This window comes from Leptonychotes weddellii, chromosome X, assembly GCF_054177405.1.
Source record: "Leptonychotes weddellii isolate Sample4059 chromosome X, ASM5417740v2, whole genome shotgun sequence".
In the NCBI taxonomy this organism is placed as follows: Eukaryota; Metazoa; Chordata; class Mammalia; order Carnivora; family Phocidae; genus Leptonychotes; species Leptonychotes weddellii.
Window position 1 is genome coordinate 28,609,792 of NC_138385.1, and position 13,623 is coordinate 28,623,414.

At 44.0% G+C, this 13,623-nt stretch overlaps 1 pseudogene; it reads left to right on the forward strand.

Annotated features, from left to right (window-relative positions):
* Nucleotides 1-12,834: 12,834 nt before the first annotated feature.
* LOC102743347 (ATP synthase peripheral stalk subunit d, mitochondrial pseudogene) lies at nt 12,835-13,388 on the forward strand (annotated as a pseudogene).
* The last annotated feature ends 235 nt before the right edge of the window (nt 13,389-13,623 follow it).

Sequence of the window (13,623 nt, forward strand, 5' to 3'; positions counted from 1 at the left end):
TTCGTCATCACTTACCATCAGGGAAATGCAAATCAGTACTACAATGAGATATGACCTCACACCTATCAGAATGGCTAAAATCAAAAACACAAGAAACAACGGGTGTTGGCAAGGATGTGGAGAAAGTGGAAGCCTCGTGCCCTGTTCGTGGGAATGCAAACTGGTACAGCCAGTCTGGAAAACAGTATGGAGGTTCCTCAAGAAGTTAAAAATAGAACCACCTTATGATCCAGCAATTGCACTACTAGATATTTACCCAAAGAATACAAGAACACTAATTCAAAGGAATACATGTACCCCAATGTTTACAACAGCATTATTTTCAATAAATAAGATATGGAAGCTACCCAAGCATCCATCAGTTGATGAAATTGATGAATGGATAAAGAATATGTGGCATATCTATACAATAGAATACTATTCAGCCATAAAAAAGAACGAAATCTTGCCACTTGCAAGGACATGGATAGAACTAGAGAGTATAATGCTAAGCAAAACAAGTCAGTCAGAGATAGACAAATAACATATGATTTCACTCATGTGGAATTTAAGAAACAAAACAAATTAGTAAAGGGGATTAAAAAGAGAGAGAGAGAGAAATCAAGAAACAGATTCTTAACTATAGAGCACAAACTGATGGTCACCAGAGGGGGGTGGGGGATGAGGGAAATAGGTGATGAGCCCCAGGTGATGTATGGCATTGCTGATACCTAAAACTAATAGGACGCTATTGGAATTAAAATTAAAACTTAAAAAAAAGGAAATCAACTATGAAAACTGAGTAACAGGTTTGAAAAAAATGAATTAAAGAGAACTCTGAGAAATAAAAAATATGATAATTTAAGTAGAAAAATAGAACCTCTCTTGATGGATTAAACAGAGCCAAAGAGAATCTGTGGATTGGAAAACAGGTCAGATGATATTACGTAGTCAAAAGCACGAGGATACAAAGATATGAAAAAAAAAAAGCCTGAAAGAGGTTAAGTTGGCAAAATGTCTGAAATACATCTTAATTAAGTTTAAGAAGGCAAGAGTAGAAGGAATGTTAAAGGAATGATCTATTCAAGGAGATAACATGGTAATAACTTTTTGAGATTTAATAAAAATGAAACGAGAGGGGAAAAAATCTGTGTCTTGAAGAACTGAAAGGGCTTGGAAGAGGAATCAGCCAAGAAAACTGAAAATGACTTATTAGGGAGGAGAAAGAAGAACAAAGAGAATCCAGTGTCAGGAAGCAAAGAGGGAGTATGTTTCAAGAAGGCCGTGGTCAGTAATTCTAAATGTTGCAGACACCTCGAGTACGGTGATGATCAGTAATCACTTACTGAGTATCTGCTATACATCAGACAACAGTGCTAGATGTATGAAGATGTATAATACATAACCCTGGGACTTAAAATTAGGGAAGAAATGTAAACAAAAGTTTACAATCCAATGTGACTAAGGCTGTAATAAACATGAGCAAAATGGTCCATGAACAGAGGAAAGGAGGTTTCTTTTGTGTGATTTTTCTTTTTTATTTTTTTTTAAAGATTTTATTTATTTATTTGACAGAGAGAGAGAGACAGCGAGAGAGGGAACACAGCAGGGAGAGTGGGAGAGGAGAAAGCAGTCTTCCCGCTGAGCAGGGAGCCCGATGCGGGGCTCGATCCCAGGGCCCTGGGTGAAGGCAGATGCTTTACGACTGAGCCACCCAGGCACCCCGTGTGATGATTTTTCTAATGAGCTCTCCTCAGCTATTTATGTCACAGTCACTTTTTAAGAATTCAGAATAAATATTTATCTTTCATCAAAATATCCCCTTAAACACATATGGTCAGCTCTTTCTTCCTATTTATCTACATCATTTTGCAGCATGTAATATTCAAGAACATTCCAGTATCTGGTATGAGCATGAATGGTAGACCTTCAAATAACCTTTCTGTACCTCAAAGATTGGGTCAAAGAGAACAGGCTTGTTTTTCCTTTCTATTCTCCCTGCCCCCAACTTAGTTGGGGGTCTCACCACATTCACCTGGGCTTTTTATAATCTCCAGATTTCAGCTCTGATCATGATATTCCCCGTCAAACCCTCACTCACTGTGGCTTTATAGTGGAGACATTCAATAAATAAGAGTTAAAACAAAAGAAGGTTCAATATAAAATTAAACAGAAGTATATCTTCCATTGTCATGTGAATAATTCCATTTTCCAAATCAATGAAAGAATATAACATTTGAAGGCATATTTTATCTATGTAGTCGCTTCCAAAAAATACCGTAGTCAATGGTTAAATGTGTGTATTTAAAGAGAAGTTATGTTTTTCTTTAAAAAAAAAGATTTTTTATTTTTTATTTGACAGACAGAGAGAGCACAAGCAGGGGGAGCAGCAGGCAGAGGGAGAGGGAGAAGCAGGCTCCCTGTTCAGCCAGGAGCCCGATGTGGGGCACCATCCCAGGACCCCGGGATCATGACCTGAGCTGAAGACAGATGCTTAACCGTCTGAGCCACCCAGGCATCCAGTTGTTTTTCTTAAAAGATTTATTTATTTATTTAGAGAGACAACACTCAAGCAGGGGGAGAAGCAGAGAATCCCAAGCAGACTCCATACTGAGCGCAGAGTCCGACTCGGGGCTCAATCTCACAACCCTGAAATCATGACCTGAGCCGAAATCAAGAGTCGGACACTTAACCAACTGAGCCACCCAGGTGCCCCAGAGAAGTTATATTTTCTTTTTTAAGATTTTATTTATTTGAGAGAGAGAGTGAGACAGATCACAGAGGGAGAGGAGAGGGAGAAGCAGACTTGCCACTGAGTGGAAAGCCAGATGTGGGGCTCTATCCCAGGACCTTGGGATCATGACCTGAGCAGAAGGCAGACACTTAACCACCTGAGCCACCCAGACACCCCAAGAAGTTATGTTTTTATTGCAAGTTTATATTTAATTCAACAAGGATTTACTAAATGTCTACTATTGTGTCTCTGCTATTTGTTGCAGAAAAATGCAAAGAAATATACAATACAAATAAGATCACTAATACTTATCACATAGACAGAATTATATATATATATGAATGTGAATATATATTATTCATTCATTCATATATATGAATGTGATATGAATATATCATAAACTTCCATAATTTTAAATGAATATATATATATTCATTTCACAAAAGAGGTCCAGATATCCAGATAAAGTACGATAGGAATGAGTCAAAAAGAGGGAAATAGCACATCTAGATTGGGAGGGGATAAAATAAAATCTTATAAAGTGGCTGTTGTTTGAGTCTTCAGTGATGGATAAGATTTGATAGGCACAGGGGCCCCTTGGTGGCCCAGTCAGTTAAGCATCCGCCTTCAGCCCAGGTCATGATCTCTGGGTCCTGGGATAGAGTCCCGCATCGGGCTCCCTGCTTGTCAGGGAGTCTGCTTCTCCCTCAGCCCCTCCTCCAGCTTGTGCTCTCTCTCCCTCAAATAAATAAATAAAATCTTCAACAACAACAAAAAAAGATTTGGTAGGCAGAGATTGAGGGGAAAAGATGGTAGGAAGGGAGACATTCCAGGCATGAGTACAGCTAAGGAGAAGGGAACAGAACTTGTTGAGGTGGATTGGCTCAGAATTGGATGAATCTGTAAGTTAAAAAAAAAAAGATCACAGTGGCTGAAACACATGAGGGTTTATTTGTCTCATGTAATGAGAAGTCCAAAGGTAGGCGGTTGCTGGTGTTGGTTTAGGAGCTCAAGAATGTCAGGGCTGTTTGTAATTCTCTTGACCTTTCCCTCATGGTCCCAAGATGTCTGCTGGAACTTTAAGCATCACGTTCAAATACCAGGCAGTGGGTAGAAGGGAGGGTCAAAGGTAAAAAGGGCTTCCCAGATGCCCCACCCCAAGACTTCCCCTTGTATCTCACTGCCCACCTCTATTTACAAGACACTAGGAAGCAGAGATATTTTTAGCCGGGCTCATTATTATAGCGAAGAGGCAGGGAAGAACAGAGAGTGGAGAGGCAGTTAGCAGTCTAGGCAACCAAACAGAAGTCAAGTTTGGCTTAAGCATACAGAGTGGAGATATCATTTCTTAAATATGAGCCAACTGATTTGGAAAGAAAGAATACGCATTTCTCATGCCTGGCATCTTTCTTTTCTGCCATTTTCCACTTACTTGCCTAGAATGAAATCAATGACAAGGGTGCAGGGCGCTACAGGAGCACAAAGGAGGAGCACCTTCAGTCGCTCAGGGAAGACTGTACTAAACTTGGTGGATGGATGTGGTCTAAGGCTGGTGGGTGAGGGCTATCTTGGGCAAAAGCCTAGAGGTAAGAAGAAGATGGAGAGTTCTGGGAAATGCAATTATTTCACGCTAGCTGGTGTGGAGTGCAATATGGACATGGCGAGAAAGGAAGATGGAGAGGTAGGTAGGAGCCAGATCATGAAAATTTGTAGGCCGTGCTAAAGGGTTTGGGCTATATCACTGGATTTATTCTTTAAAAAGCAATAAAGATATTTTCTTGATTACTTACTGAATCTCTGCTGTCTTTCCCGATAAATTTCATAAGGGCATCTTGTTCATCTTGTTCATTACTGTCTTCCTAGAGCCTAGCACTCTGCCTGGGCCCGGAGGCCTACCCAATGAATCTACGTTTTTCGTGGAATGGAATGTGAAAACCATTAGGCCAACTGTCCAATGAACTCTTTGTCACTGCAACTCTCCTTTCCGCTGAGGTCCCATAAACCACACCTATGTTGGTCCAGGTGCTTCAAGAAGCAAGCAAAAAGATAGGATTAAAAGCATAAGAAATTTGGAGTGCCTGGGTGGCTCAGTTGGTTGAGGGACTGACTCTTGATTTTGGCTCAGGTCGTGATCTCCATGCTCAGCACGGAGTCTGCTTGGGATTCTCTCTCTCCCTCTCCTTCTGCTCCTCCCCTTGCTTGTACAGTCTCTCTCTATTCTCTAAATAAATAAGTAAATAAAATCTTTTAAATAAGCATAAGAAATTTATTAGGGGCAACCTCCATGATAGAAAATGGAAGGCAGGTCTGACCTTGAGTGAAGAAAAGAGGGAAGGAAGGAAGGAAGGGAGGGAGGGAGGGAAGGAGGTAGGTCAGAGGGAAGTGTTTTAGCCATCATGGCGTCTTTAGACAAAGTCAACAGTCAAAGGAGCCCAGTGTCTCCCAAGAACAGGCCTGTCTAGTACCCCTGCTGTGCCCATTCCCTGCCCAGGAGTAGCCCGTAGGAAGTGTGGCCTCAATGCAAATGCAGTGATGATTTCGGAGCACAGCAGCAGCTTGGTCCCTCTCCCAGCAGTGAGAGATCTAGAAGCACATTCTCATGGCTGCCATGCCTGCCCGCCCCGGTACTGTCAGCAGGGCTCCCATCCTGCTTTGTGTCTTCCCCCATATTCTAGTTACTATCTAGAATATAGGTAGTATACCCATATATTGTTTTTACCTCCATCCCTGTCTTCAAGTCCTACTTTATACCCTTCCTCCACAAACTCAGCCATAGATGTCTTCTGGGACCAAGGTCTCCTTTGTTCTCCAGGTCCTTTTATGGATTAGGAATCTGAACCCTGAACCAGAGCCCTCATGGCTAGCTCCTCTAGTTCCAAGGGGCAACCCTGGCCATCCACCTGCTTGTCGCCTGCCTTCACCATAGGATACTTTTAAGGATAAAATTCTATCTTATTAGCTAATCACAACATCCTGGCTTCCTGGAACCCCAGTAGTCAGATATAGATGTTCTGCTGGCCATCCGTTTGGTTCTGGTGCCGTGTACTTATGTACATCCACTGTCCTCATGCTCTAGAGGGAACATAGGAGATTTCGTAATTTAACACAAGAAATAAGTGGCAAGGCTGGGGTTTCAACCAGGACTGTTGGTTTTGTTTTGGTTTTTTTTTTTTTAAGATTTTATTTATTTATTTGAGAGAGAATGAGAGACAGAGAGCACGAGAGGGAGGAGGGTGAGAGGGAGAAGCAGACTCCCCGCTGAGCAGGGAGCCCGATGCGGCACTCGATCCCGGGACTCCAGGATCATGACCTGAGCCGAAGGCAGTCGCTTAACCAACTGAGCCACCCAGGCGCCCCCGACTGTTGGTTTTGAAATGTACGTTCTCAACTGCTCTCTGACATTGCCTCTCCTTCTCAGAATGGGCCACCCTGTATTATGACTGTCTGTTTACTTATTCATCCATCCCCTCCCTCAAGATGAGAGTTTCCTGAGGGTGGGGCCAAGGCGCTGATATTCTAATAGGCATTTAAGAAGTGTTTCTGGAAAAAAAAAAAAAAAAGAAGTGTTTCTGGAGTAAAAGAATAAAGGAAGGATTGAATGAACAAAATGAAAGTTTTCAGAACCAAGTGGAGGTCACTCTAGTCTGGCCCCCAGTTCGGCAGCTTCTGGCGGCTTTGCGGGCCTACCAGGTTCTGATCCTATGACTCCATAGGTCTCCACATGCAACCACTTGATGACCCCAGGACAGCATTGACCCCAACACCCGAGCTGCTTGCTGACCAGGTAAAGAACTTGCATAGCCAAAGCTCTGGAAATGCGAGAAATAGGACGCTTTCTGCCCACTAAGGAAGAAAAAGCCAAACAAGGGGAAATTCTATGAGATGCTTCATCTGGGTGAGTTGGGGGTTGCACAAGGGGCCTGGCATGGTCATACTGCCTGGAGGCAGCTCCCAGTGTCTCCAGACAGAAAAGGAAATGACAACAGCTTTTGACGAGAATAGAAGGACAAATAAAGATCTTATTGAAAAGCAGGTAAATTGGCTGGGCTCGGGAAGCCTGCAATGACTCAGAGCTGGCAAGGGGCCTGTCTGGCAGCCCACCTCTCCCTCGCAGCCGGGCTCATTGGATTCCACGTTGCTCCCTTACCCCGGACCCTCGTGTGCAGCCCGGGCTCAGGACGGAGCCTGCACATGAAGGACCTCTTTGTTCTGCAACTCTCTCCTCTACATAGGCCATGTGGCCTTGGGAAGCAGGGATGACCTGATGGCAAAAGAAGGCTTTGGTTCTGTACATCTTTAATAAGTTCATGAAAACCCAGTGGAAATCAATGCAGCACCCTGCCTATCTGAAAGCGCCTTTCCCTCTGCACATCACGGCTTTCCCAACATAAATAATCTGTGCTGGGAAGGAATCTTTGAGATATTTATGAAGCTCAGAGAGAGAAAAAAAAAGATCACCTAGAACCTATCCTCATTCGGATAGGGGGGATGAAGTTACAGTAAAGACTTAGAAGTAAAGGACATGGTTTCTGTATTATTATTTTAATACAAGTTGTATGTACTTAAGGTATGTGACACGATGTGTTGGTACACATATAGAGTGAAATGATTACTATGGTCAAGCTAATTACAAGAACATGGTCTCCGGGTCTGATAGCTCTTCGATCAGAATAACAGCTTTGGGGGTACCTGGGTGGCTCAGTTGTTTAAGTGTCTGCCTTTGGCTCAAGTCACAATCCCAGGACCCTGGGATTGAGTCCCGCATCGGCTTCCCTGCTCAGCATGAGTCTGCTTCTCCCTCTCCTGCTCCCCCTGCTTGTGTTCCCAATCTCTCTCTCTCTCTCTCTCTCTGTCAAATAAATAAAATCTTAAGAACAAAAACCAGAATAACAGCTTTGTCACCTACTAGCTGTGGAACTCTGGGCAAGCCACTTCATCTCTCCAATTCCTCGGTCTCCTCATGTCTAAAGTGGGGTTGGGGGCACCTGGGTGGCTCAGTTGGTTAAGCAACTGCCTTTTGCTCAGGTCATGATCCTGGAGTCCCAGGATTGAGTCCTGCATCGGGCTCCCTGCTCAGCGGGGAGTCTGCTTCTCCCTCTGACCCTCCCCCCTCTCGTGCTCTCTCTCTCTCTCTCTCATTCTCTCTCTCAAATAAATAAAATCTTTAAAAAATTTTAAATAAATAAAAATAATAAAATAAAATAAAATGGGGTTGGGCCAGATATTGAGATCTTGTATGTTAAGTGTATCTCAGTATCCTGACACGCAGTAAGCATCTGGTAAGTTTTTGTTAGAAGAATTAACTAGTCCTACGTGCACAGGATGGACTCCTAGCGGGGACACAGGGGCAAACCATCTGTATTCTGCACAATTCTGAGGAGAATTGGTTAGTCAGTCAACGTGCACTATGGGGCAGTGTGGGTGGGAGGGCGAGGGGGAAACAGGTAGAAAAGAAATATCAGGCGCTGTGTGTTCTCGGAGAGGCTTTTAAAGGCTGAGCACTGCCACGCCAGACTTTCTTATTTCTTAGGACCAATTGCCTGATCCTTTGCTGTTATTTCCATTTGGGCTGCTACCAGAGCCTGTCTTTCCCAGACATGCTCCCCATCTGGAAAACAGCAGTAGACATCTTGTGTATTGCAAAATTCTTCTACTTCAGTGGCAAGAACTTCTTAGGATGTAAATTCTCTTAGGACCTGCAATTATAGGTTCAGAAAACTAGACCAAAAAAAAAAAAAAAACTGGCTGTAATAAGAACTACTATTTATTGATTGCTTACTATGTGCCAGGCTCCTGCTCAATTCTTTACCTATATTATTTCACCCAATCTTCATGTTCTCATCACTTTCTATATGAGGACAGTTAGGCTCAGAGAGGGGACTTCTCTAAGGACATCACAGGGCTAGGAAGTGGAGCCAAGGTTCCCATTCACGGAGGTCTGACGTCAACCTCATGCTCTCATCTAAAAAGTCTTTGTTATTATTGCAATGTTGAGACATAAACAAAAGTAGATAAGGTAGTATCATGAATCCCATGTGTCCATCACCCAGCTTCAACAATTGGACAATTTTGTTTCATCCATACCCCATCCAGCCACCATCCAACACACACACACAGGGAATTTCATATTTTCATTTGTAAATATTTCAATGCAGGTCTTCAAAAGAATTGGACTCTCTTAAAACACATAACACCTATAATAATCATTTCTTAGCCTCATCAAATATCCAGTCCGTGTTCATATTTCCCCAGCTGTCTCATATTTTTTCCTTTTTTTTTCCCACAGCAGTTTCATGATTCAAACAAGGTCTAGCTCATATAATAGCATTTGGTTAATATGTCTCTGAAGTCTCTTTTCATCTATAGAGTTCTTCTCTTTTTTTTTTTTTCTTGCCACTTGTAAAAAGAAATTGAAAGCCTGTGCTCTTAACCATATAATACGGCATCTTATTTCCATTTTAAAAGTTATGCCTTGGGAGGGGATGCCCTCCTCCCAAACATATTTCTTGTATTTAAGTATGACTCCCTATTTTCCTGTGGAATAGGAGGTAATGAAACATTAAAAGTGGATCTTAGAAATGTTTCGGTGTTCATTGGAAACACTGAACATTCAAAAAAAACCACCTTGTTTTGTAGGTGTTTATTACATGACATGGCTTGAGGGCAGAAAAAAACAGCTCTTGAAAAATAACTCCGATCCCACCTCCCACACCTGGTGTCTTTAAGAAGTAACCCTTGCCAGTCATTTTCAAAAGTCAGGCTCTGACAGCTTAGATAGAAGGTAGGATACAAGTGAGAGAGGAAAAGCCTGAGAAGATCTAGCCTGCAGATGACCCTGAAGTGTAGCGAATTGAAGCCAGCCGACTGTGTACGGGGGGCAGGGAAATGGGAGGAACCAGAGACCCATTCAGGGGCGCTCTGCTCTCAGTGATAGGGATCTACTTCAGAGTTTTGCTGTTGGCTCTGGATTATAAATCTGAATGATATCAAAAATATTTCAGGGGGTGCCTGGGTGGCTCAGTCGGTTAAGCGTCTCTTGATTTCAGCTCAGGTCATGATCTCAGGGTGCTGGGATCGAGCCGGGCATCGGGCTCTGAACTCAGCGGGGAGTCTGCTTCTCTCCCCCCCGCCTCTCCCCGCCTGTTCATGCGCTATCAAATAAAAATAAATAAATAAAAAATATTCCAGAAGTGGAATGCTGTACTGGGGAGGCTGACTTTCTCATCAGCGGCTAAATGGAGGCACTCACATATAGTGTATTAATAGTTTCAGAGGTTGAGTTCAGTGATTCATCAGTTGCATATCACACCCAGTGCCCATTCCACCAAGCGCCTTCCCTAATGCCCATCACCCAGCTACCCCATCCCCCGCCCAGCAACCCTCAGTTTGTTCTCTATAGTTAAGGGTCTCTTGTGGTTGGCCTCCCTCTCTGATTTTGTCTTCTTTTATTTTTCCTTCCCTTCCCCTATGATCCTCTGTTTTGTTTCTTAGATTTCACATGAGTGAAATCATATAATTGTCTTTCTCTGTTTGACTTCTTTCACTTAGCATAATACCTCTAGTTCCACCCACATTGTTGCAAATGGCAAGATTTCATCCTTTCTGATGGCTGAGTAATATTCCATTGTGTATGTATACCACATCTTCTTTATCCATTCAGCTGTTGATGGACATCTGGGCTCTTTCCATAGTTTGGCTATTGTGGACATTGCTGCTATAAACATTGGGGTGCAGGTGCCCCTTTGGATCACTAGGTTTGTATCTTTGGGGTAAATACCCAGTAGTACAATTGCTGGGTCCTAGGGTAGCTCTATTTTCAACTTTTTGAGGAACCTCCGTACTGTTTTCCAGAGTGGCTGCACCAGCCTGCATTCCCACCAACAGTGTGAGAGGGTTCCCCTTTCTCCACATCCTCGCCAACACTTGGAGTTTCCTGACTTGTTAAGATTTTTATTTTTATTATTAAAGCCCCAGTGTAACATGGCAACAAACACACAAAGCAAGTCGATGAGTTTTTAGTTTCCTTTTTCTGGGACAAAACATCATGGCAATGAAAACAGCCCCGGGACATTTCTGAGCAAACCTGAGGTTCACAGGACAACCGGCCCCAGCAGTGAACAAAAGCGTGCCACGGCTAAAGGCATTTTCTTTGAAAAGCCTAACCCGGTCCCACAGTCTCGAGGCTTGCTCGCTCGCTCCCTCGCTCGCTCCTGATTTCCCACTTCAGTGTGTTGAACCTGAACAGTGTGGCTGAACTTTTCCATTCCGACTGGAGCTTCCTCGGGCCAGAGACAAAGGCAAGCCAGTTCTGAGCCGGAGATTCAAATAAACACATCACGGGCCAGCTGCAAACGGCAAAGCAAACGAGGCAGCTACCGGACTAACCCGGCTCCCCGAGGCCCTCTCCCCGAACGCCCTAGAGGCCAAGAGTGAGGCAGCCTCTTCCTTTCTGGAACACAGTGCCTGGTGAACAACTGGTAGGAGGAAGCCCTGGGACTCCCTTTGAACGCCTGCTTTTCCCTGCACAGTCACGGCCGAGGGGAGCAGAGGAAGTGTTGAAAAAGCTAAAGCAATGTGGCTCTCGTTGTTTTTGACAAGGCTGTCACACAGAAGGGTAATTTTTCAAAGTGAACACCGAGACTTGCCTTCTTCCTATAAACAAGACCCATTTCCCCAACCACTCTTGTTAAAGAACTGGAAGAGACATCAGAGATTGTGAACGGGAGGGGACTGACAGGAGCATTAACAACGGCTCCCAAGTCCCTTCCTTGTCTGCGCTATTTCCTCGGGTCCCCAGGGGCAGGGGAGCTTGAGGTAGCAAGAGAAGGCCCAGCTGTGGAAATGGAGTGAGTCAGGACTTCATAGACTGTGATTAGTTTTTTTTTACCCCTGCTTAACTAGAGTAAACAAAAAAAATGGCAACTCCGTAGGAGACGTGGAGGGTCTCCGGTCTTTAAAGCTGCTCAAATGAAGGGATAAAGACATTGGCACTGTGTCAACTTGGTCAGAGAAGAGTCTCTTTCAAAGGGAGGGCAAGGGGCTGTGACTTGCCCAGGTAGACACAGCAAGTGAATGGCTGAACTCTTGCTCAAGTAAACTACACCATCCTGGGGGTAAGGTGAGTGATGGACTGTCAACGTCCACACAACTTCTTCTTCCCCCAAGCAGGCTCTCAAATCCCTCACCATTCACGCGTCCTCCTCCCACCACTATCCAGTCTCCTCTTCAGGGCTCCCATTCCAGCTCTGCTAGTCTTTCCACCGCTGTATCCACTGCCAAGTCTTCAAAGAAGAAAGGGTTCTTTCGTCCACTGGTGTTACAGGTGTTTTGTTACGTTCTCCAAAGCTGTGTGATTCTTCCCGTATAGAGCTCCCTTAAGCACGGAACCTGGGAGAACTTTCCTGAGGCTGGGCCAAAGAGGAAGGGTTGACAAATTACAACTTGTGGGCCAAGTCTGGCCTGCTGTCTGTTTTTGTATGGCGCATGGTCTAAAAATGTTTTCCTTTTTGTGGTAAAAACACATGACATAAAATTTACCATCCTAAACATTTTTAAGTGTACAGCTCAGTAGTATTAAGTATATTTACACTGTTGTGCTACAGATCTCCAGAACGTTTTCATCTTGAAAAACTAAACTCTGTACCCATTAAACAACTCTCCTTTTCCGCTTTCCCTCAGCTCCCGGTAACCACCATTCTACTTGCTATTTGTATGAATTTGACTACTTTACATTCCTGACATAGATGGACTCATAAACTGGCTTTTTGGGACTCATTTATTTCAATTAGCATAATGTCTTCAAGGTTTATCCATGTTGTAGCATGTGACAGGAGTCCCTTCCTTTCAAAGGTTGAATAATATTCCATTAGGGAGGACTGTGGGCCACCAGGGTCAGTGAAGCTCTCAAGATGGCTGGGTGAGGGGCGCCTGGGTGGCTGAGTCGTTAAGCCTCTGCCTTCGGCTCAGGTCATGATCCCAGGGTCCTGGGATCGAGCCCCGCATCGGGCTCCCTGCTCAGCGGGAAGCCTGCTTCTCCCTCTCCCACTCCCCCTGCTTGTGTTCCCTCTCTCACTGTGTCTCTCTCTGTCAAAAAAATAAAAATCTTAAAAAAAAAAAAAAAGATGGGTGGGTGAAAACTTGCTCTAAAAGCTGTTGACTTGGTAGCTTTTGCAGAGATCATAAGGCCCCAAACCAGAAGGCCACTTCTAACTCCCTGAAATCCTAGAATGAACCCCTCACCTCCACACTGGCCACTCTCCCTGGGAATCCACCTGCTAGTGACTGGGCTTACTACAAGGCCAATGTGGCAAAGGCTGGCTTGGTAGAGGACTTTGAGAAGAAGTTCAATGCCCTGAAGTTTCCTGTGCCAGAGGATAAGCATACTGTTCAGGTGGATGCCAAAGAAAAGGAAAATGTGAAAAGTTGTGCTGAGTGTTTGTCTCTCTCAAAGGCCGGGATTGAGGAATGTGAAAAAGAGCTGGAGAAGATGCAGAACATAATTCCATTTGATCAGATGACCATTGAGCACCTGAATGAAGTCTTCCCAGAAACCAAATTAGACAAGAGAAGTATCCCTATCGGCCTCACAAGCCAATCAAAAATTTGTAAACTTGAGTTGGGGAGAAAGCCCTGGCCCTCATATTATAAATGCTGGACATTAAAAATAATGATATGGCTGGGCGCCTGGGTGGCTCAGTTGGTTAAGCGACTGCCTTCGGCTCAGGTCATGATCCTGGAGTCCTGGGATCGAGTCCCACATCGGGCTCCCTGCTCAGCAGGGGGTCTGCTTCTCCCTCTGACCCTCTTCCCTCTCTTGCTATCTGTCTCTCATTCTCTCTCTCTCAAATAAATAAATAAAATCTTTAAAAAAAATGATATGGTAAAAAAAAAATTCCATTGTAGGTATATAT